Here is a 26,579-nt window from a genome sequence, read left to right as displayed (position 1 = left end):
ACACGGCCGGCAATATAACAAAAGGTAAGCAGAAAACCTGTTTAAACTAATTTCTGCAAATTGAATATTCCAAATTCATGTGTTGAATTTAAAAGTATATCCGTACCATTAATTACAAAATAGAAATTGTTGATATTTGTTGATCAGAATAAAAGGATGGTTTTAAACATTTGAAGACGGGGTGAGAGGCCCGCGTCACAATAGTTAAAGATAAAACTATTGTTGGGAAATACTTTTGAAACGCCTACACGTAACCAGTCGTGAGTACGCCAAAAGATAAAATTATTGTTGGAAAATACTTTTGAAACGCCTACACGTAACCAGTCGTGAGTACGCCAAAAGATAAAATTATTGTTGGAAAATACTCTTGGAACGCCTACACGTAACCAGTCGTGAGTACGCCAAAAGATAAAATTATTGTTGGGAAATACTTTGGAACGCCTACACGTAACCAGTCGTGAGTACGCCAAAAATAAGTAAACTGTATATATTGAGAGTTTATTCTGTACTGAATATTATTTTACAAAAAGTATAGTAAAACATAAGTAAATTGTGTATATTTAGAGTGTATTGTGCATTGAATATTATTTTAAAAGAATAGTGAAAGACAATTACAGTGTATATATTGCTTGTGTATTGTGCAGTGAATATCAGTTTGTAGAATGTTTGAGTTTGAGAGAGAATGTGAGGGAGACGGGTGTGTCCCGATAACTACACAATGGGGGAGAGTAGTGGATATGTTGATGGCTCAAACGGAACCTAAAAATCATAAGAAAGAAAATAAGATTTGGGAATGTAAATGGAGTCAGATGTGTTTGGAAAATTTATGGCAGGAACCAGATAAATTATCAATCAGATTAGCGCCAAAGGTCAGAGAAATGGAAAAGAGAGCGCATTTAAAATTGGCTAGACATGTTGAAGAGGCAAAACATGTGAAGTGGGTAGGAAAGAACAAACACAAAAATGAGGAAGTAAAACTAAGAGAAGATTTACGTTTGTGGACACGTGTTGCTCTCACAGCAACTGCTCTGAGTCCCAAGAATAGCACAGACCGTGTGCACTCGGCAAAGTCACAGAAAGAACTGGTGAGGAAGTCAGGAAGTGAAAGTGCCAGTATCTCATGTCGTGTAGCCTCCGCCCCCTTATATCCTGATCTGAGCAAACTGCAGCCTCCGCCCTATGCACCAGCAACACAACAAGTTCAAGTTAATGTGAAAGAATCAGTGGTAGAGGCAGACATAGCTGAGTTTGAGGAGTTGCAAAGCCAAATTAAGAGATTGACTGCACAGGTAGAACAAGTAACGAGCAGACAGGAAGCATCTCAACACAATGATGAAGAAGATGAGGATAGAGAGGAAAAGGGATCGTGTAAAAATAGCAACATTGAGTCACCATCAAAGGAATGTAACATAGTCATTAAAGGGACTATGACGGCCACACCTGTGGCGCATAGAACAAGAAGCCACCACCAGCCCACTAGTAGCCAACACACCCCACCCAGAGATAGAGAGTGGGATGCTGAGCATCCAGTAGGGGGCCAGCCAAAAAGGACGGGTGGATATGACATCAGTGCCCTCTCACCACTCCCAATTAACAGAGCAGCAGCACAGTATGACGACGATAATGAAGAAAGCGATATGGCACGCGCACAACTGATGGCAGGGAACGCACTTAACATGCCCCTAGTACATGGTACTGGTGGTGTACAAAAGTATCAACCTTGGAATCACAGTGACATGACGGCTGTGTTGGCAAAGTTGCCCCCCATTACGTCAGGGGGAGGTAGATGGCTTACAAAATTGATGGCATTATGTCATGGCACCACCTTGGCGGTAGGGGACTTACGATGCCTTTTGGGTCAAATTTTCACTGTCTCACAGATGGCAGATTTTGAAAACGACGCAGATATAGAAGCATGTAAAAACGACACATTGTTTGTGACCGTCAGCACATCAATCTCCAAGGCCCTGAGGGCAAAGTTTCCAACTCCCCCAACAGTGTACCAAAATATTAAATTTCGCATTAAACCTGGTGAGACCGGAGCAAGTTATTATTTCAGATGTGCAGCAGAATGGGAACAGATGGTCGAAGAAAATAGTTTAAACAATCCAATCACTCGTGACATATTCAGAACTGCAGTAATGACCGGGGCTCCCAATGGTGTTAGGCAGGCAATGGAAAACAATCCTGACATTCCTGTAGCGAGTAATGAAGTGTGGGAAAGACATCTAGTTTTCCACATTGACAAAGCAGTAGAGAAACAGGAACATGAGGAGGAGGAGTTAGAAAAAACAAAACACCAATTGCTAAAAATACAATTAGAATTGGCAAAGGCCAGTAACAAAAAACCAAAACAAATGCCACAACGTCCTGTGAACAGTGACTCTGCCGTGCAGACTGGTACACAGGCCCAGCAGGGGCTTCAACCCATTCCCCAGTTCCAAACTTATGGTCAGGGCAGTGTCCAGCCATTCAAACCAGGCCCCGAGCCTATGAGACCGTGGGGAGGGTATAGGCCACGGGGTAATAGTGGATGGGGTAGGGGAAGATCTAACAGGAGTGAAGTGCGCCAGAGGGGTGCATGTTTTCAGTGTGGTGGGACTGATCACTGGATGAGAGAATGCCCAATGCCCGGGGATAGCCAGTTTACGGGACCACCTGCGGGGGGATGGGATCCTCATAGAGGTGGTGCCGGTGGTCGTGCCAGGGGACCACAGACCCCACGAAACTCGGGGCAACAGCACCCGTCTCCCCACTCGATTCAGGCGCCCATGTACCCGACCTGGGGCCAGGGGGAAGGCGCGGGGGATTGTTGACGGGGCCCACAGAGAACAATCATGAGGGGTTTGGCTGAGCCTCTCATGAAAATAGTGGTTAACAACAGACCACTAACAGCTCTGGTGGATACCGGAGCAACATACTCCACAGTAACGAGGGGCACAATCACTGACAAAGACGTAAGTGATAAAACTGTCGGAGTTATGGGGTTCTCTGGTGGGTTCGAACACTGGCCTCTAACTTTTCCCCTTACAACAAAAGTGGCAAATCAGTGCCTCTCACACTCATTTCTGTACTCCACAAATGCACCTGTTCCCCTGTTAGGTAGAGATTTGTTGATAAAATTGGGGGCAAACATCTTATGTTCACCGGAGGGTGTCACTGTCACATTCCCAGACGGCGCCAGAGTCGACTGTTCGCAGGCACAGAGTAGGCACGGCCACCAGCAGGTCCTGTTGGGAGGGCCGCTAAAGGAAATGGCCGATATATATTGGGTTGAATTACATGACTCTCCAGCAGGGGCCAAAGCAATGTATATGACTAATTTACCCTGGATCAAAGATTTGGCCGTCTATTTACCACCCATTGATCCCCTACATTGTACCCTTTTTTATGATCGAAATGATAATGTCACATATCAGGAAATGTTCCAGGATATTGAGGGACAGATGTGGACACTTAATGGGGATGGGCTGTATGTGGGAAAACAGGGGGTAGTAGTCAAGGTTGCATTAACTGAAAAACAACAGAAATGGTATGAAATGACACAAACAGCAGCACCTCACATTTCCATGGCACTGCATCCAGGCCATGAGGCTTAGAGAACTAGGAGCCATGACTAAAAGGTTAGCATCAGTTACCGATTGGGAGCCCTATGACATTCCTGGGGTTTGGGTGTCAAACACATCTAACTCGTATTGGGTACCTGGGAAAACCACAGATATGGGCGTGTTGACACATCTCCAAATTAAAAGAAGCCACGGTCGCGAACTAACGGACGGTCCCGGTGCTGAGCAGCTAATCAGCCGCCAGCCCGTTGGCCTCTGGTCACAAGGCCCAACGGATGTTGGCCTTTGTAAGATAGAGCCAGTCACATTTCAGTTAACGTCACCGGAGCCTATTTGGGTTCCACAGTATCCTAACAAAAGAGAAAGCGAAGAAGGCATTGCCCCAACTGTTAAAGGGTTGGTGGAAAAAGGTGTCTTGACGCCGTGGCATTCGCCATGGAACACCCCAATTTTCCCTGTTAGAAAACCGGGCACCGACAAATACAGACTGGTACATGACTTGCGTAGAGTAAACAGCATAGTTGCCACGCCAACAATGCCTGTGCCGAACCCGTACACCGCAATTTCAAACTTGACCCCAGCTCACCAATGGTTTACATGCATTGACCTGGCCAACGCCTTTTTCTGTATTCCCATCGCCGAAGACTGTAAATCGTGTCTTGCTTTTACATACCGAGGGTGTCAATACTCTTATAATCGACTGCCGCAGGGTTTCATTTTGTCGCCAGGGATCTTTAACCAAGTTCTTAAAGACCAATTACAACAGTGTGCGTCACCTGACGATTGTGTTCTCATAATGTACGTTGACGACCTTTTGCTGGCGGCCACAACCAATGAAGACTGTTTGAACGCCACAGATGTTATTTTGAAACAGTTACATGTCTCCGGATTTAAAGTCAGCAAAGAAAAGTTACAGGTTAGCAGACCGTCTGTTACCTTTATGGGCCGCTCAATCACAGGCCAGGGCACGACTCTATCCGACCGCCAACGTGACGGCATTCTGTCACATCCAAAACCGCAGACTGTAAAGGACATGCTATCCTTTCTGGGCTTGACTGGGTTTAGCAGAAATTACATACCAATGTATGTAGCAGTCACCCAACCATTACGTGACATGGTGAAAGAGCAAGGTATGCGCAATGTTCAAGCAAAGTTGACATGGACCCCAGATGCTGAAGCAGCATTCATTAAGTTGAAAGGGGAGCTTTCACATGCTGCATATCTACACAACCCTGAATACAGTAAGGGTTTCTTTCTTGATGTATCTGAAACAGGAAACAGCGCACATGGTGTACTTTTCCAGAAGATGCCAGGCACCAGACGCGTACTCATGTACATCAGCGTTCTCATGGACACGATTGAGCGACGCCAGCCGGCCTGTGCCAGGTTCGCGGCTGGTTTGGCAAAGATCATTGAAAAGACGTCACATCTTGTGATGGGTCATCAACTGACAGTCCTGACCACACATTCTGTCATGTCATTTGTCAATTCCGCATCATTCACATTTTCGCCCTTGAGACAGAGAAAACTGTCGAAATGTTTGACAGCGCCAAACATCACTTACACACATGACGGCATCAACATGGCTGATCTGTTCACCACGGGAGAGCCACATGACTGTGCACCCATCACTGACCTGGCGTGCCGTGTCCGTGAAAATCTGACCGCCACGCCGATTGTTGGACATTCGGACGTGATCACATTGTTTACGGATGGTTGCTGTTTCAGAGCTCATGATGGCTCTTTGGTATGAGCGTATTCTGTAGTGCAGCAAACAGATGACGGGTATATGACCAGACAAGCCGAAAAGATAACTGGGAAACAATCAGCACAGAGAGCGGAGCTTATCGCTGTTACACAGGCATTGAAAATCGCAGGCCAAGGCAAAGTCAATATTTACAGTGACTCAGCGTATGTTGTTGGCGCAGTCCATGTCGAGCTTGCTGTTTGGCAAAGGTGTGGCTTCGTCACCAGCTCTGGCAGACCAATAGCACACGATCTCGAAGCACGTGCTCTGTTGGAGGCATTGCAAATCCCAGAAGCAGTCGCCGTCATAAAGTGTCAAGGCCATTGCAAAACTGACAGTGTAATAGCAAGGGGTAATGAGGCTGCTGACTTGGCTGCCAAAACAGCTGCAGGCTATCAGGTGACCATGATGGTACAGACTGACAGTTCATATGTGAAATTGTTACCATCTTTCAGCAGAGAAACACTTGTGGCCGAACATGGCAAATGCACACCAGAAGAACTGTCAACGTGGACAGAGTATGGGGCCCTGTGCGCACCAGATGGTCTGTGGCAGGCCCCAGATGGCAGACCGGCATTGCCCATGAGCCTGTCACGCTCAATCATGACCCAAGCACACACTATGTCGCACGTGAGTTCAAAACAGATGATGAAAACATTGCAGTATTGGTGGCATCCCTTTCTCACTCAAATGGTATCAGGTTTTGTACTCTCATGTGAAATTTGTCAAGAGCATAACGTCAAGCCGTCGCTAAAACAGCTGAGGGGTGTATTTTCACCGGTGCATGGCCCAGGGGAGGAGATTGTTATTGATTTCACAGACATGGTAGAGAGGGTGCAAGGGAAAAGATATCTGTTGGTGATGGTTGACCAATTCACGGGTTGGCCTGAGGCTTTTCCCACGGGAAGGGAAGACAGCACTGCAGTCATTAAGTGTCTCATCAATCAGTACATCCCACACCACGGTTTTCCTCGGCATATCCGTTCGGATAATGGATCACATTTTAAAAATGAGCACCTAGAGGTTGTGGAAAAGGCACTGGGTCTAACGCATGCATTTGGGGCCGTTTATCATCCAGAATCGCAAGGGAAGGTCGAACGCATGAACTTAACACTGAAACTTAAATTGGCTAAAATCTGTGCACAGACCAAATTGACATGGCTCGCAGCTCTTCCATTGGCTTTAATGTCTGTACGTTCATCTGTCAACAGAATCACTGGCTTTACACCTTTTGAATTGCTTACAGGTCGCTCATTTCCAGGACCATCGACGCCGCTGAAGCCAGAAGCCTGTGCACCAATTTCACACTGTGTTTATTATGACAAACTGACTGCTATGATTAAACATTTCTCCCAGCAGGCTCCAGTTGACATTGCCGAAGGGCCCATTCCGGCCCCGTCAGAGTGGGTTCGCCTAAAGAAGTTTCGCAGGAAGTGGAATGAGCCACGCTGGACTGAACCCCTGAAAGTCACAGCAAGGACGTCACATTGTGTTCGCCTATTGGGGAAAGGCGACACCTGGTATCATTTGTCATCTTGTGTTAATTGTGATCCACCAAACAGGTCGTTGGCTGAAACTGCGGTGGACCTGAGGATTCAGGTCCAAGAGAGGGAGGGTAACAGCGAAGCAGAACCAACCACAGGGCCATTACAAATTCTGTGTAAAAAAGGTGACATTTTTTCAAGCCCACAGGGTGAACCTCTAGCACATTGTGTGAGTGAGGATTGTGCATATGGAGCAGGTATTGCAGTGACATTTAAAAACAGGTACGGAGTGGAGAAAGTGAAGCAGCAAAACAAAAGAACAGGTGATTGTGCAGTAACTCACGAGCAAGACGGTAGAACTATTTTCCACTTAGTCACTAAAGCAAAATGCACGGACAAACCAACCTATGACAATCTCACAAAAAGCTTAACACAGATGAGAAATTGGTGTGTTGAACATAAGGTGAAGAGTGTGTCCGTACCCCGGCTGGGGTGTGGATTGGACAAACTAGATTTTCAAAAAGTCCAGAACATACTGAAACAGGTGTTCGAAGGAGTACAGATAGTGATAACTATATACTCATTATAATCAAGGGGTACGAATATTTTAATCATTTTTTACAATTATTTTTCATAGTCATTATTGCTGTTGTGATTTTCATATTCTCATTCATATTTTAATCATTTTTTTTACAATCATTTTTCATATTCATTATTGCTGTTGTGATTTTTATATTCTCATATTCATTAACGTATAACCACTTATTCCTTACAGTCAAGTACATTTTGTGTGATTTTAACTATATATATATTTTCTTAATCGCATATTTTCATTAAGTATACTGTGTGTTTAACCATTTCAATATTCAAGAGTGTTTTATTGTTCCTTTAAAGTCCAAGAGAGGGTAACGAGATGAGGCTGTGGGAAAATGGGAAGTGTGCGGGAATACTCCTTGTCATCACCATCATCATAGTAGGAATAATTTTTAGCCTAACTGAGGGTCAGGAAAGCAACAACACCACATCGAAACCGAGACACAAAAGAGCCAGAGCCGATATGAGGTTACCATGTGAACAACTCGTACTTAACTATGTTTGGGGCAAGACCACATCATTTACTTTCGACCTATGCGATGTCATAAATTGTGGGGGAAAAAATAGTTCATGGAGAGGGTACGAGGTATATGTATGTATGGACGGGAATATGGACAGTGTTTGTAAGGCGTACAAGTCTAGGCAAACCCATAGGGGTGAATGGTGTCCGTCATGGAATAGTGTAATAGCATATACCGGTGGTTGGGCCCCGAAAGAACCCAGTCTTTGGACCCGTACCTCGGCAAAATTTGATTTTAAAATGCAAAGAGATTACAGTGTAAGCCAAAATCCACTCACCCTTTCAATAACCACCAGAACGGGATCAGTAAAATATACAGGGGAATTTTTCCTTATAATGGGGGTGAACATGCAAGGAACGGATAGAAAGGCAGTAATAAAATTTGTTGTGAAGAACTCACATGAGGAAGAAAGAAATGAGACTGTAGCTGAGCTATTATCGGTACAACAAAAGAATGGAGTAGTAGAAATAGATTACACCATGTTAAAACCAGAAGATATGATAGAAAGAGCCACAGGGTATGGGGAGAATAATTTGTGGCTGGAATGGATAATTACCACAGCCAGAGAACAGAGAATAGATGATTGTGTAGGATGTGCTAATGCAAGACCCCATTTATATACTGAACCAGCACCGTTGTACCAAAACGATAAATGGGGGTATGAGTGTATGCTGGCACTGACAAGAATGGCCAGTCCAAAAAATTGTAGTACACTAGCAGCAATATTCCCACCAATAACCAACCGTTCAAAGACAGGTCCATTTACACCACAGAAAGCAAATTATACATGTTATGATATTACACGTCAATCACCAACCATCAACCTGGGGGAGATAAACAAGGAGTGGTGTGATCAGATAATAGTAGATAATGGGACAAAAATAGGAACCTGGGCTAGAGCTGGATTGTATTATTATTGTGGCGATCGAAGATTGTTTACTAGGATACCCGAGGGAGGAAAGGGAGTGTGTGCTATGGTAAGATTGGGAGCCCCGATAACCCTGATAGGTGACAGAGCAGTCAGAACGGAAACCATGAATTCAGCAACTTTGGCTAGAAGACGTAGGAGACACATCCTCAAAAAGAGAGCAACAGATTCAATTATTGATTTATCATTGAATAGTCCAACGTATATCGACGCGATTGGAATTCCACGAGGAGTGCCAAATGAATATAAACTAGCAAACCAAGTGGCAGCAGGTTTTGAGAATATACCAATAATAGCTGCTATTTTTCCAGTCACCCCAAACAAGAATGTAGATAGGATTAATTATGTGCATTATAATGTGATGAGATTAGCAAATATGACAAGGGATGCCGTAGATGGTTTAGCTGAGCAACTAGCGCCAACTTCCCTGATGGCCATCCAGAACCGTATGGCTCTGGACATGCTGCTGGCAGAGAAGGGAGGCGTGTGTTTTATGTTTGGTGATCTTTGTTGTACTTACATCCCTAATAATACCGCTCCAGACGGATCAGTGACCAGGGCATTGGAAGGATTGAAAACTTTGTCTATAGAAATGAAAGAACACTCTGGAGTTGACAGTCCGATTGGGGACTGGCTAGATAAGGCGCTGGGTAAATGGAAATCCCTAATGATGTCAATTGTTGTATCAATAGCTGTGTTCGTGGGAATTTTGGTAACCTGTGGATGTTGTTGTATTCCCTGTATCAGATCACTGTGTAATCGATTAATCGTGTCGGCTATAGAAAGAAAAGATCTCGCTCCTCCCCCTTACAGTATGCCATTGCTGTCTGGCGACCAATTGATAGACGATGATGAGGGTGATGACAACGATGAATGCAATTATGTGTGACCTTTTTTTAAAGGTCAAGAGAGGGACTGTGGGGATTTTAATGTGTTTTAGAAGTGCTATTACATTTAATATGTTTCATATGCATTATTACTTTTATTCATTCATATGCTTCATATGCAGTATTATTCTATATGCATCATTACTTTTAGAAGTGTTTTATTATTCTATTACTTGCGTACAATAACCCTTAACCTCAAATAATGTGTTGGAGTTAACCATGAAAACTTAAGAGTTGATACTGAGTGTACTCCGAGAGGAAGCGTGGGTGTCAAGAGCATGCAAAAGAAAGAGGAAGTAGCAGGAGACAGCGGAAGTCTCAGAATACATGCATGCAACTGAAGAGATAAATGTAACGCCAAAAAAGGAGAAAATGTACACACACACATATTCTATTGTCTGACCTTTTAAACTATGTTGTTGCTGGGTAGAATTGGGCTGTGTAGGTTGTCATTTAATGTTTTGCAGACATTCTGAGAACGATGGGGTGAGAGCTGATTGGACTAATACCAGGCAACACGTCACCGGTCCACAGAGAAGATAGACGGCGTGAAATAACTATAAATATGATGCGGAACTGTTTTCCGGGGTTGTTTTTGTGGGGATTTTAATGTGTTTTAGAAGTGCTATTACATTTAATATGTTTCATATGCATTATTACTTTTATTCATTCATATGCTTCATATGCAGTATTATTCTATATGCATCATTACTTTTAGAAGTGTTTTATTATTCTATTACTTGCGTACAATAACCCTTAACCTCAAATAATGTGTTGGAGTTAACCATGAAAACTTAAGAGTTGATACTGAGTGTACTCCGAGAGGAAGCGTGGGTGTCAAGAGCATGCAAAAGAAAGAGGAAGTAGCAGGAGACAGCGGAAGTCTCAGAATACATGCATGCAACTGAAGAGATAAATGTAACGCCAAAAAAGGAGAAAATGTACACACACACATATTCCATTGTCTGACCTTTTAAACTATGTTGTTGCTGGGTAGAATTGGGCTGTGTAGGTTGTCATTTAATGTTTTGCAGACATTCTGAGAACGATGGGGTGAGAGCTGATTGGACTAATACCAGGCAACACGTCACCGGTCCACAGAGAAGATAGACGGCGTGAAATAACTATAAATATGATTGGGAACTGTTTTCCGGGGTTGTTTTCTGTAAAGACACTTTGTCTAAGGCAACCCAACGGCTGTTGTATTTTTTGAATCTTCTGATCAATAAAACTTCAAGATTTACTTTGACTGGCCTCCCTCCAATTTTGAACACGCAGGGACACATTTAGAATGTCCTACAGATGGTGACCCCGACGTGATTGGAGAAAAGGGGCATTTAGAAGAATTGTAAAAGTCGGGGATTGACCGAGAACTGGGACGAGATAACTTTGAGTCCAACACACGGCCGACAATATAAAAGGTAAGCAGAAAACCTGTTTAAACTAATTTCTGCAAATTGAATATTCCAAATTCATGTGTTGAATTTAAAAGTATATCCGTACCATTGATTACAAAATAGAAATTGTTGATATTTGTTGATCAGAATAAAAGGATGGTTTTAAACATTTGAAGACGAGGTTAGAGTCCTGCGTCACAATAGTTAAGAAGAGAACTATTGTTGGTTTTGAACATTTGAAGACGGGGTGAGAGGCCCGCGTCACAATAGTTAAAGATAAAACTATTGTTGGGAAATACTTTTGAAACGCCTACACGTAACCAGTCGTGAGTACGCCAAAAGATAAAATTATTGTTGGAAAATACTTTTGAAACGCCTACACGTAACCAGTCGTGAGTACGCCAAAAGATAAAATTATTGTTGGAAAATACTTTTGGAACGCCTACACGTAACCAGTCGTGAGTACGCCAAAAGATAAAATTATTGTTGGAAAATACTTTTGGAACGCCTACACGTAACCAGTCGTGAGTACGCCAAAAGATAAAATTATTGTTGGAAAATACTTTTGGAACGCCTACACGTAACCAGTCGTGAGTACGCCAAAAATAAGTAAACTGTATATATTGAGAGTTTATTCTGTACTGAATATTATTTTACAAAAAGTATAGTAAAAGATAAGTAAATTGTGTATATTTAGAGTGTATTGTGTATTGAATATTATTTTAAAAGAATAGTGAAAGACAATTACAGTGTATATATTGCTTGTGTATTGTGTACTGAATATCAGTTTGTAGAATGTCTGAGTTTGAGAGAGAATGTGAGGAATACGGGTGTGTCCCCGGTAATTTTACAATGGAGTCAGAAATGTATGGAAGGAATCGGAGAATGTATTAATTAAGATAACAACAAAAATCAGGGAAATGGAGGAAAAAGCGCATACAAGTTTAAACAGCGGCAGAAAGAGCTAAATGGATGCTGGATAGCATTATGTGAAGATTGCGCATGACAGAACGAGTGTGTGGCTGTGCTTGAGACAGTGTAGGGGAGGGGTATGTGTGTGTGTGTGTGTGAGACAGAGAGAGAGGGAGAGTGAGAGAGTGCCAGGAAGGGAGCGAAAGACAGAAAACAGCAACATTTAGGCATTTGTGTATGTGTTAATGGGAAACCAATGAGAGTTAGGTGTATGTTTAATGTATAAAGCCAGTGGCTGGATGAAGAGGTAGAATGGGTGTTCTGAGAGCATATATACAGTATACAGAGAGAGAAAGAGTTTTCTTAAACAAACACTTTGACTTCTGCAAAGATTAATTGTATTATATTTTATTATAGTTTGCTCATTCATCATGTGTTATAGGTTATGCAACTCAAAGTTCTCAGTTTAATTGTCAATTATTATTATTTTTTTTTGGGGTGATTTCCCTGAAATTCTTTAGGTGGAATAAAATTGACCCCAAGGAAAACATCAGAATCAAATTGCTCTGATAATTTTGTATTGGAAAAAGTGAATGTCAAAATCTATTTTTGTTATTACAGACTTTGTTATCCTGGCAAGTCAGAAGGTGAAACAAATGTCCCAGCAGCCACCCCCACATACAGGCCCACCCTATGGTGCTCATCCCTATGAGGGGTACCCATAAGCACTATAACCATACACAAACCTTAACCAATCATGGGGACAAAACAATAGGCAAAGGGGTAATTGAAGAGGGAACGGGGGAAGACAGGGAGACGGGCGGAGCAGGGATCAGTGTTATGCGTGTGGCAGATATGGACACTGGGCAAGAGATTGTCCACAACTGGTCACAAGGTCAAGGTCAGCAAAACGGACTACCTGAGGGGGGATGGGGTCCCCAAAGAGGTAGGTCCAGTGGTCGTGGCAGGGGACCACACACCCCAAATAACCCGGGGCAACATCTCTCGTCATTCTCCAGCCTAGAGGCGCCTATGCACCCTAACATGGGGCCCGGTGAATGGGGCGGAGCAATGTTGAAAGGGCACACAGACAAAGTTGTGATTAAAGATGGCCTATGACTAAAACCATTACAAGTGAAAGTTTCAGGTCAGTGTCTGTCGCATTAATTCCTGTATTCCTGTAACGCCCAAATCCCTTTATTAGTGAAACATTTACTGATTAAATTATATTTGAGTTAGTATATTGTGTTCAGCAGAAGTCAGATGGGACCAAAGCAAATTGTTACCTTTCAGGTAACACACCTCATGTGGGGAAGAGAGGGACGTAGACATATATTGGGTAGTATTAGACCATAGTGTAGCGCCAAACTATATAATGAATGGTCACTCAACTTAACAAATGGTTCACATGTATTGATTTGGCAAGCGTTTTTTCCTGTATATCCATTGAAGAATGTAAACCCTGTGTGGCATTCACATACCGGGGGTTTCAATATTATTACAACAGACTAACCCAAGGATTTTTATAAGCTGCAGATATGCAGACCTAATGTTATATTTCCAGGTCGCATGATCACCTAACAGGGCTTGACGCTTACTATAACACAAGGCAGGGTATTCTGAGTCATCCAAAAACCAACCACGGTGTAAGAAATGTTGCCATTTTTGGGCCTGACAGGATACAGTAGACATTAAATCCAAAATATGTAGCTTTTACAACCCCATTGCGACACCTCATCAAGCCACATGGCATGAAGAATCTCAAGGTTGTGTTAAATTGAACATTTAAAAAAAAAAGAACGCATGTTTACATACCTTGAGTCCCATTTGGCCCATGCAGCTAACTTGAACTGCCCAAATTAAAAAATTGTCACAGCACTCATTAAATTATTCACAGACGGTTGTTGCTTGAGAGCAGAAGATGGTAGTTTGAATGCGGCTTATGCAGTGGTAAAGCAGGAAGGACATGAGATGATTACGAGGGATGCAGCAAGGTTAGATGGGAAGCAGTCAGCACAGAGGGCAGAAATGGTAGCAGTGATCAAAGCCTTGCAACATGCTGGTGAACACTGTGTGAACATCTATACTGACTCTGATTATGTTATCGCAGCTGTAAATATTGAAATGCCCTTAAGGCGACGATGTGGCTTTATCACATCGTCTGGTCGACCAATTAAGCATGCGCATGCGGACAGAGACCTTTAGAGGCTCTGATGATCCCTAGGGAGGTGGCCGTAATTAAATGCACTGGCCACTCTAAGATAGAAGGTCCTTTGACTGAAGGTAACAATGCTGAAGATCTGGCAGCAAAAGCAGATGAACCTTAATTTAAAACTAAAATTGGCTAAAATCTGTGCACAGACCAAATTGACATGGCTCGCAGCTCTTCCATTGGCTTTAATGTCTGTACGTTCGTCTGTCAACAGAATCACTGGCTTTACACCTTTTGAATTGCTTACAGGTCGCTCATTTCCAGGACCATCGACGCCGCTGAAGCCAGAAGCCTGTGCACCAATTTCACACTGTGTTTATTATGACAAACTGACTGCTATGATTAAACATTTCTCGCAGCAGGCTACAGTTGACATTGCCGAAGGGCCCATTCCGGCCCCGTCAGAGTGGGTTCGCCTAAAGAAGTTTCACAGGAAGTGGAATGAGCCACGCTGGACTGAACCCCTGAAAGTCACAGCAAGGACGTCACATTGTGTTCGCCTATTGGGGAAAGGCGACACCTGGTGTCATTTGTCATCTTGTGTTAATTGTGATCCACCAAACAGGTCGTTGGCTGAAACTGCGGTGGACCTGAGGATTCAGGTCCAAGAGAGGGAGGGTAACAGCGAAGCAGAACCAACCACAGGGCCATTACAAATTCTGTGTAAAAAAGGTGACATTTTTTCAAGCCCACAGGGTGAACCTCTAGCACATTGTGTGAGTGAGGATTGTGCATATGGAGCAGGTATTGCAGTGACATTTAAAAACAGGTACGGAGTGGAGAAAGTGAAGCAGCAAAACAAAAGAACAGGTGATTGTGCAGTAACTCACGAGCAAGACGGTAGAACTATTTTCCACTTAGTCACTAAAGCAAAATGCACGGACAAACCAACCTATGACAATCTCACAAAAAGCTTAACACAGATGAGAAATTGGTGTGTCGAACATAAGGTGAAGAGTGTGTCCGTACCCCGGCTGGGGTGTGGATTGGACAAACTAGATTTTCAAAAAGTCCAGAACATACTGAAACAGGTGTTCGAAGGAGTACAGATAGTGATAACTATATACTCATTATAATCAAAGGGTACGAATATTTTAATCATTTTATACAATTATTTTTCATAGTCATTATTGCTGTTGTGATTTTTATATTCTCATATTCATTAACGTATAACCACTTATTCCTTGCAGTCAAGTACATTTTGTGTGATTTTAACTATATATATATTTTCTTAATCGCATAATTTCGTTAAGTATGCCGTGTGTTTAACCATTTCAATATTCAAGAGTGTTTTTATTGTTCCTTTTAAAAGTACTAGAGAGGGTAACGAGATGAAGCTGTGGGAAAACTGGAAGCTGTTGGGGATCCTATTAATAATTTCAGGAGTCATAGTAGGCAGCAATTGAAAAGAGAGACCTGACCCCACTCCCTTACAGCATGCCACTTTTGTCAGACAACCAATTGATATACGATGATGAGGGTGATGACAACGATGAATGCAATTATGTGTGACCTTTTTTTAAAGGTCAAGAGAGGGACTGTGGGGATTTTAATGTGTTTTAGAAGTGCTATTACATTTAATATGTTTCATATGCATTATTACTTTTATTCATTCATATGCTTCATATGCAGTATTATTCTATATGCATCATTACTTTTAGAAGTGTTTTATTATTCTATTACTTGCGTACAATAACCCTTAACCTCAAATAATGTGTTGGAGTTAACCATGAAAACTTAAGAGTTGATACTGAGTGTACTCCGAGAGGAAGCGTGGGTGTCAAGAGCATGCAAAAGAAAGAGGAAGTAGCAGGAGACAGCGGAAGTCTCAGAATACATGCATGCAACTGAAGAGATAAATGTAACGCCAAAAAAGGAGAAAATGTACACACACACATATTCCATTGTCTGACCTTTTAAACTATGTTGTTGCTGGGTAGAATTGGGCTGTGTAGGTTGTCATTTAATGTTTTGCAGACATTCTGAGAACGATGGGGTGAGAGCTGATTGGACTAATACCAGGCAACACGTCACCGGTCCACAGAGAAGATAGACGGCGTGAAATAACTATAAATATGATGCGGAACTGTTTTCCGGGGTTGTTTTCTGTAAAGACACTTTGTCTAAGGCAACCCAACGGCTGTTGTATTTTTTGAATCTTCTGATCAATAAAACTTCAAGATTTACTTTGACTGGCCTCCCTCCAATTTTGAACACGCAGGGACACATTTAGAATGTCCTACATTTTCTGTAAAGACACTTTGTCTAAGGCAACCCAACGGCTGTTGTATTTTTTGAATCTTCTGATCAATAAAACTTCAAGATTTACTTTGACTGGCCTCCCTCCAATTTTGAACACGCAGGGACACATTTAGAATGTCCTACACTATCAAAGGAAATTACTCACCCAGAACATTGTTTCTCTGTTGGAATGTTAGGCTTCGTCGCAAAGGAGGTCACCGCCGCTGTGATCGATAAATGTTTTAAAAAATAAATGTTTTTATTATTTAACACTAAAAACTCCTTGTTTTTAGTGTTACATTTTTTTATTTAGTCATTTTTTATCAAAAATAAATTGTTCAAATTAAAGGAGGACATTAGTAGTTAATCAAAGTGTAAAACTTGACACTTCCTGTTGCCTGGATGTGGCGCTATAACTAACTGAATTTAACCATGCAGATGTGTTCAGGCCGGGACTATGATCAAACGTGTGATGTTTGGGGCAGGTCTGACATTGTATGCCTGAGTTATAACTTCCTGTTTCATGGTGAAATGCAAAACTTTGGAATGACGCCATAGAAAAAACTCCCTTTAACAAAAAGTCAATTTAGCATCGCAAACGCCTTAAGACTGAAAATATGATGTTGATCTTATCAGAACTCTAGGAAGAGTACTCCAGGCGTGGGCACATTTTCATGAGTTTGAGCATGTTTAGGTCTTCAAGATTGTGATTAATTTAAGAGAATAACAACGAACGAACAAACGAAAAACAACAGGGCTCTTCAAAAAACAATATGTCCAACATGTTCAAGTTATATATCAAATGAAATCTCGTATTGTTATATATCTATAAATTGGATCTACAGTTCAATTTATTGATATTTTGCCACAGATTGAATGAAAGTCAAATTAAATATGATGCATGAAATTTATCTTTGTAAACAAACACCACATCCATCGAATATCTAATATAATAACTGCATCACACCATTACACTCCTACATCATCTTTTTCATTAGGTTGTTTTCCTATAGGAACCTTGATCGACTGGTGGGGCTGACAGAAGGTGCAGAGGGCTCCGATGCAGCCGGTTTCCTCCGAGCTAACCTTTCCAAATAGACTCCAAGGCAGAGACATCGAGATTGATCGATCACATTGTTTATAAGATGGAAGAAACGACTCTGGATGGCCGCGAACCCTTTTCTTTCGGGTACTGAGATGGCAGGACAGTTCAGAGATCCTAAAAGGTGCTCGGCAGGCATACCGGGTTAAATATACACAGGACAACATCATGTTGCTGTTTTCCTGACTTTAGTCCAACCACAACGGCTAACAAAACGAGTTTTAATTCAGTTCTGAAGAAGATGCAGAAGCACAGGGTCTATCCGGTGCTACTCGAGCTGCAACATAAGGGCAAGAATATGATGTTTGATTCAAAAAGCTGAAGATTTTGTCAGCTCATTGGCACAGACACAGAAGATTTAAGATGCAGCTCTCAAAAGTAACAGGATCACAGCGGCTACTGGCTAAACACTCAATTGTATACAAATGTCTGTTACAAACACATACACTAATAAATACACACTTGAGGTCTAATTTTACTACCGTTATGCCATAAAGAGTGTGACAATAAACCACAATTTTAATCTACATAATTTAAAACCCTTTCTTTACAGTTCCGTAAAAAGCTTGAATATACATTTTTAGCACTGACACTGAACATCTTAAATAACAATTAAGCACATACTACAAATGAGTTTTTTAAACAAAGGGGTCATATGGCACGAATACGTGTTTTTCTGTGTCTTATAAGTTGTGTTATAAATTGCCCATGCATGTATTAGACACGTAAAATGACTAAACCTTAGTGTCGGAACAAAAGATACATTCCATCTAAAAGCGAATGCTCACCCAGATCTGCCTGAAACCCCTCGTGTAACCAAACCCCCACAAATCTACGTCACTTCATGGTATGATTTGACTAAGACTGCCCACATCTATACGCAAGTAAGGTGAGCAAACAGTACAGACATCAAGCATTGAGGCCGCATTACTAGCTTATTATTTACAGACTGAACGTGTAACCGGTCCTGACTCGCATGTCTCTGCTACTACGACGCTGCGTTGTGCGATGTAATGAATAAAGACTCGAGTCCAATTGCTGGTTCAGGGTTTTTTTATCTGCATGAGACGAAAATACAGTAAATATTTGTTGCATTCAATGTAGTGCAAGTTTAATCAGCCTTCTCCTCGCTCTGCTCAGACCTCCCGCAGACTGAAGCAAGCTCACAATGTACAGGGATAAATCTCATTTACAGTAATAAAGAAAATGGTAATAATGAATATCACATCAGGTTTAATAGTGAAATACAATATACATTTATATATATATACACATTGACACTAACCAAGCTCAAATAATATGTCTTTAAATCACCCACATTCCAGCATTTTATAGAACCAATACGGTTGAACACAAAGAAATCACAAAAACAATTCATAAACATACCTGCATGAGATGAAAATACAGTAAATATTTGTTGCATTCAACGTAGTGCAAGTTTTATCAGCCTTCAAACAGTCGAACATAGAAAAAATATCAGCAGACACACTTCACAGGCCAACTTTACACTAACATACAACACAACGTGATACTGCATTCACTCGGTTAAACTTTCACTTGTGCAGGAAAAACAGCTTTAAGAGGAAAGATCACATACTCATCTACATTTTAACAAAGCCGATCACTTAATTGGTGATTATTTTACTTATAACACTTTTTTGAACAGGAGTGCACACAATACATACCTCGCTCTGCTCAGACCTCCCGCAGACTGAAGCTAGAGCGCACACAACACATCAATGACGTCACGCAAAACTCATAAAAATACAGCAGAAATATAAGGATATTGTGTGAATTTAAAATAAAACAAGTTATAATTTAAACCTGATACAAACGCATAATACCCATGCGTATGACATCGATTTTGAAAAATGCAGCCTCAGTTTACACAGAGACTACTTTCAGTAAAGCCCTGAATGTTCGTCATAAATAAAGCATGTTAAAGGTCTGGAGTTTATTCTACATGTGGCGTTTGCATTTGAAAGCTGTTGCTGTGAACCCATATCATGGGGTTCAGGGAGATCTTCATGCAAGTGAAACAGACCATGTGCGAAATCACAACAAATGCATCAGAAAGATGCCAGGAACATTAAGAGCAGTCAAATGAACAATTTGGTAAATTCGGAGAAAAATATTTTACGCTGAGCTAATTTTCCAAAGAAATCCTGGACGTCTATGAAATAAATGTGGTAGATGACATTATCCTCTCCATGAGGAAGAAAAACAGTCACAACATGTCAATTTAACGACAATCCAAAATTCTCGCTTTGGGTGAAAAGATATTGCATCCACTAAGTGCTACTTCGTGCACTGTGTAAAACACGTGGGAGCATCTTTATAGTACCAAAATCAGGGTGTTGAAAGCTCAACAAGAAAGCTCCATGAGATTCTGGAGATTTTCTTACGCTGAGCAAAATCCCCACAGATTTAGCAATCCCTAAGTATGTTTCACGTTTCTTTATATATGGATCTATACTAATGGAAAACCTGGGGATTTGGCAGATAGGTCAGAGTACGCAGTTTTGAGTTAACACGGCCCAATTTAGTCTGCAATTTGGCATAAGCTTTGTGTAAGGATCTGTCTGCAATGACTCTCCCAACCACCAGGTGGCGCTGCATCACTTCTACCCTACAACGACTCTCCCAACCACTAGGTTGCACCAATCATGAACTATTACCGAGGCTCGTTAGTTATAATTTGCATCACCTGATGTTTGTCTATTTAAGTTTGGCCAGTGCTTTATTTTTCGTTCAGTCTTGAGCCTACCCATTGTATGGAGTACCTGAGTTCTTGCATTTGACACCTTTGTTTTAGTTGCTCTGTGATTTTGCCGTTTGTTAGTTTGTTTGTAATGCCAAGTAAAGCGTGCCTAAGTGTGAAGAGTTTAAGCCTCCTGGTTCTTTCTTCCTCTGCACGTGGGTCAACAGTGGTCTAGAGGTAGTTAGGTTATGCTCTCAGCAGGAAGATCCGGGTTCTAGTACCACTTCAGACCCTTCTGAGCACTTAACTCATCACAGCAAGACTGAACCTGAATGTAGACCCAGCAGAGGAGACCAAGCCTTCCTCCAACGTGGATCGTATCCTGGCTCAACTCTCGAGTCAAGCTGGAGCCATTCAGAAGCATGACCAGATGTTATCAGAGATTCTTCAACACCTCAGGCACCAAACCCCATCTGAGACTTCCCCTTCCACAGCAACCCAGTCTACTCCCCAACTCCTAGGGCCACCAGCAGGCCTTCAACTCGAGCCTAGACTTCCAGCTCCTGAGAGTTACGATGGAAACCCAGAAAGGCGCCGCGGGTTCATCACACAGTGTACTCTGGCTTTTCAGCTGCAGGCTAACAGTTTCCCCACAGAGAACAGCAGAGTGGCATATATGACGACTCTTCTCACAGGAAAGGCGTTGGAATGGGCTACATCCCTCTGGGAGAAGGAGTCTCCTCTTGTCTCCAACTGCAAGCTCTTTATGGACGAGATGAAGAAGGTGTTTCATCACCCTGTTCGTGGAAGAGACATTGATCATGGTTTGCTTCAACTCACTCAAGGAGCACGTAGTGTGGCAGAGTTTGCCATAGAGTTCCGCACCCTAGCTGCAGAGAGTCAGTGGGGGTCACAAGCTCTAAAGGCAGTTTTTTATCAAGCCCTACTACCTGAACTAAAGGATGAACTGTCCTATAGAGAGCCAGCTCCGGACCTGGACTCCCTAATCGACACCGCTATTGGACTGGACAATCGCATCCGAGCTCGCCAAGGCGAGCGCTGTCGTGAGACCTGGCTACCCCGGAGCTATACACCAACATCTCCATCATCTATGGGTAATGCTGAGGAGCCAATGCAGCTGAGCGGGACTCGATTGTCACAAGCTGAGAGGGACAGACGGATGAGGGAGAGGTGTTGCTTATACTGTGGGGAGGCAGGACACTTCCGAATCAGTTGCCCGCAGCTGGTGGGAAAAGGCAACTCTCGCCCGAGGAGAGGGGGCCTGGGACGAGAGTAATTACTTACCCCCAACCAGCAGCCTCCGGTTTTTTGATTTCCGTTACACTTTCTTGGAAGGAGGAGGTGCACGAGTTAAGGGCCTTTATAGACTCTGGGGCCGCTGGAAATTTTATGGATCGTAACTTGGCCATGAGGTTAAGAATTCAACCCATAACCCTCCAAGACCCACTATCTGTCACCGCATTGGATGGTAGACCCCTCGGCTCTGGTCAGGTAAGCCAGTGTACCTCACTTCTATGTTTGCAAGTGAACTCCCACAGAGAAGAGATACAGTTTTTCATAATTAACTCTCCTGAATTCCCTTTGATACTTGGTTACCCCTGGCTAGTTCATCACAATCCCCAGATCAATTGGTCCTCCAACCAGATAAGGGGGTGGGGCCCCAATTGTGATATGTCTGGCTTGTCTCTTTGTCACCCTCTCGAGTCACAGAGGAATTTCCAAGGTCCGCCTGCGCCACCAGTCCGACGCATGGAGGTGTTGGCGGTCTCCGGGTTAAAACAAGTGGATCCCCGTGCTCCTGGGGCATCTCCAGATGTATCCGCCATACCCATGGAGTATACCAACCTGTCTGAAGTGTTCAGCAAGGTACGTGCGGCCGCTCTTCCACCCCACAGACCATATGATTGTACCATTGAATTGTTCCCAGGCACTTGTCCTCCTCGAGGAAGGCTTTTCTCACTGTCAGCCCCCGAGAGAGCGTCCATGGAGGAGTACATTAACAAGTCCCTCGAGAGTGGATTTATTCGCCCATCAACCTCACCGGCAGGGGCCGGGTTCTTTGTGGGGAAGAAGGATGGCAGTCTTCGACCCTGCATTGACTACCGGGGACTCAATCGGATTACAGTGAAGAACCGTTACCCACTGCCGCTGATGACCACGGCTTTTGAGCTCCTGCAGCGTGCAACCATATTCACAAAGCTGGATCTGCGCAATGCCTATCACTTGGTGAGGATTCGGGCCGGGGATGAGTGGAAGACAGCCTTCAATACCCCGACAGGTCATTATGAATATCAGGTAATGCCTTTCGGGCTTGTCAATGCCCCAGCCGTTTTCCAAGCCCTCATCAATGATGTCTTACGAGATATGCTAAACAAGTTTGTGTTCGTGTACCTTGATGACATTTTAATCTTCTCCCGATGTTACCAAGATCACGTTCAGCACGTTCAGCAGGTTCTGTCTCAACTCTTAAGAAACAACCTCTTCGTGAAGCTGGAGAAGAGTGAGTTTCATGTACCCACTGTCTCCTTCGTTGGTTTTATAATCTCAGAGGGCAACATTCAGATGGATCCTGGAAAGACTCACGCAGTCCTGAACTGGCCACAACCCTGCTCTGTGAAGGAGGTACAACGCTTTCTCGGGTTTTCTAACTTCTACAGAAGGTTTATTAGGGATTTCAGCTCCATTGCAGAACCTCTCACCGCCCTTACCAAGGGGACACAGAAACCGTTCAAGTGGCCTGACAAGGCAGATAAGGCATTTAGCCTGCTCAAGCAACGCTTCACCTCAGCACCCATTTTAACCCTCCCTGATCCCGAGTTACCCTTCGTAGTAGAGGTGGATGCGTCAGACGCTGGTGTTGGGGCGGTTTTGTCCCAAACTTCCAAGAAAGATAACAAGCTTCATCCGTGTGCCTTCTTTTCACGTCGTCTCACACCAGCAGAGAGAAATTATGACATAGGTAACCGAGAACTGTTGGCAATAAAACTAGCACTTGAGGAGTGGAGACAGTGGCTGGAGGGGGCCAAGCATCCATTTGTCATATGGACAGACCACAAGAACCTTATATACATCCAGGAGGCTAAGAGGTTGAGTCCTCGCCAGGCCCGATGGGCTTTGTTTTTTAATCGTTTCGAGTTTCTTCTCTCGTATAGACCAGGTTCCAAGAATTCAAAGCCAGATGCCCTTTCGAGACAATTCAACAGGCTGGAGGGAGAGGACAGAGCTGAGCCCATTATCCCCAGTACAAAGATGTTGGCAGGAGTCCAGTGGAGTATTAAGTTGGCAGTGAAAAAGGCCCAACAACGGCAGCCTGACCCAGGTAATGGCCCCCCAGGTCGTCTCTTTGTTCCGAAGGTTGTCCGATCTGATGTTTTGCAGTGGGGACATGCATCTGTCCTTTCGTGTCACCCTGGGGCTACAAGGACTTTGAAGCAGATCCAGAACCAATTCTGGTGGCCGGGCATGCAATCGGATGTTAGAGACTTCGTGGCAGCCTGCTCTGTTTGTGCTCAAAATAAGGAGCCTAAGGCCCACCCTAATGGCCTGCTTCATCCATTACCCATCCCTAAACGCCCTTGGTCTCACATTTCGTTGGATTTTGTTACTGGACTTCCCAAATCACAAGGTAACACAGTCATTCTGGTGGTGGTCGACAGATTTTAAAAGGCTTGTCATCTAATACCTCTGCCCAAGATCCCTACAGCCTGCCAAACGGCAGACCTCATGATGCAGCATGTTTTCAGAATCCACGGGTTCCCTTAGGACATGGTCTCTGATCGGGGACCGCAATTCACGTCTCGGCTTTGGAGAGCTTTTGGTCGTCTAATTGGGGCATCCATCAGTCTATCCTCTGGGTTCCACCCCCAGTCCAACGGTCAGACAGAACGGGTCAACCAGGAGATCGAGAAGACCCTCAGGTGCTTGGCCTCCAACAATCACAGCACCTGGAGCTCCCGTCTGATTTGGGCTGAGTTTGCACACAACACATTATACAGTTCATCCTTGGGCATGTCTCCTTTCGAGTGTCAATTTGGCTTTCCTCCCCAGTTGTTTCCTGAGCAGGATCTAGAGTCCCATGTACCAGCCGCAAGCCTACTAGTCAAGAGGTGCCACCAGGCCTGGAAGAGAGCACGTACATCCCTAGTATCAGCATCTCAACGGCAGCAGAAACAGGCCAATAGGCACCGTAGACTTGGGCCATCACTACGCCAGGGCCAGAGGGTGTGGTTGTCAACCAAGGACCTTCCACTCCACCAAGAATCTCAGAAACTGGCTCCTCGGTTCATTGGGCCCTTTAAGATCCTTAAGAAGATCAACCCTGTATCCTATCGGCTACTTCTACCAAGGTCCATGCGCATTCACCCCACTTTCCACATTTCCCGTTTAAAGCCTTTTGTCTGCTCTCCTTCATCCACAGCAAAGAAACCCCCCCTACCCCAGCTCATTGGTGGGAAACCAGCATACTCCGTCCGTCGACTGCTTGATGTACGCCGAGTCCGGGGCAAGGTCCAATACCTAGTGGACTGGGAGGGTTATGGCCCAGAGGAGAGGTGCTGGGTTCCAGCAGGAGACATTCTCGATCCGGACCTTATAAAAGACTTCCACCGTTCTAGGCCCCAGCCATGATTGAAGGAACGTCAGGAGCCGTCCCTGAGAGAGGGCCTCCTGTAAGGATCTGTCTGCAATGACTCTCCCAACCACCAGGTGGCGCTGCATCACTTCTACCCTACAACGACTCTCCCAAACACTAGGTTGCACCAACCATGAACTATTACCGAGGCTCGTTAGATATAATTTGCATCACCTGATGTTTGTCTATTTATGTTTGGCCAGTGCTTTATTTCTCGTTCAGTCTTGAGCCTACCCATTGTATGGAGTACCTGAGTTCTTGCATTTGACACCTTTGTTTTAGTTGCTCTGTGATTTTGCCGTTTGTTAGTTTGTTTGTAATGCCAAGTAAAGCGTGCCTAAGTGTGAAGAGTTTAAGCCTCCTGGTTCTTTCTTCCTCTGCACGTGGGTCAACAGTGGTCTAGAGGTAGTTAGGTTATGCTCTCAGCAGGAAGATCCGGGTTCTAGTACCACTTCAGACCCTTCTGAGCACTTAACTCATCACACTTTGTGTCTGAAATTCATCACAGGGATATATTGAACGGTGTTTAATTTGAAAATCAACTATGCAGCTCCTTGAATTTTTAAACAAGTAACATCTTGGAGATGCTGTGGATTGAACCAAGGACCTCATAAATGCAAAGCATGCGCTTCACCACTAAGTTCCATCCCCATGTGCTTGGTTTTGGACGAGTTTGACATGGGTTTTATGATCACCGTAGACTTATTGTTCATGAGTGCCCTTACCTTCTTTTGTTTGAGCAGTGCTCCTTACTGCAAACCCCATGATATATTTGGCTTTTTGTTGGCATGTGGTTAGCTGGGGCTGGAGGCAGCCGACATTTCGGCAGGTGCTACACAAGGACTCATTCAGAAAGTGCCACTTTCGTAGTTTCTCGACTTAGTGCACTGTGAAAACCACATGGGAGCATCTTTATGGTACCAAAATCTGGGTTTTTTCAAACGCTCAGGTCTGCTGGTGCGTCTTTGACATGCGATTTAAAATGCAGTCTAGGCTTGAGAACGTCCCCATGTGCTTGGTTTTGAACGAGTTTGACATGAGTTTTATGCTCACCGTAGACTTATTGTTCATGAGTGCCCTTACCTTCTTTTGTTTGAGCAGTGCTCCTTACTGCAACCCCCATGATATATTTGGCTTTTTGTTGGCATGTGGTTAGCTGGGGCTGGAGGCAGCCGACATTTCGGCTGAAGTTGTCTTGCAGTCCTATGTGGAAAAATTATAGTAATGCAAAACACTAAATTGAGTCAATTAAAATGCCACTTTTTATGTAAAGTGTACTTAATGCTTAATGTAAAACTAATGCTTAAATGTCGTAAAATTTTAAGTACACAACTGACACAATGATGTGAGGATTGCACAAGTAGTTTTGAGAATTTCAATTCTGATCTTAGAAATGTACCAAATTGACTTAGAAAAATTTATTTAAAGTGGGTGGAGGTACTTTTTGGGGGCAGTTTTGTTTCACCTAAGTGTCCCATTTCCACCCCTCTCAAACTAATGCATGGATGCATATAGCCAGAAACAATTCGTTTGATGCATGCAAAGAAGCAACACTGTGTGTCTCAAGAAGCATTTATTCATGATTACGTAGACATGCTAAAATTTCAAGGCCACACACACACTACACATTACACAT

This window comes from Barbatula barbatula, assembly GCF_947034865.1.
Source record: "Barbatula barbatula genome assembly, chromosome: 7".
Classification (NCBI taxonomy): Eukaryota; Metazoa; Chordata; class Actinopteri; order Cypriniformes; family Nemacheilidae; genus Barbatula; species Barbatula barbatula.
The sequence above is the reverse complement of the archived record's forward strand: the minus strand, read 5'-3'. Positions refer to the sequence as shown.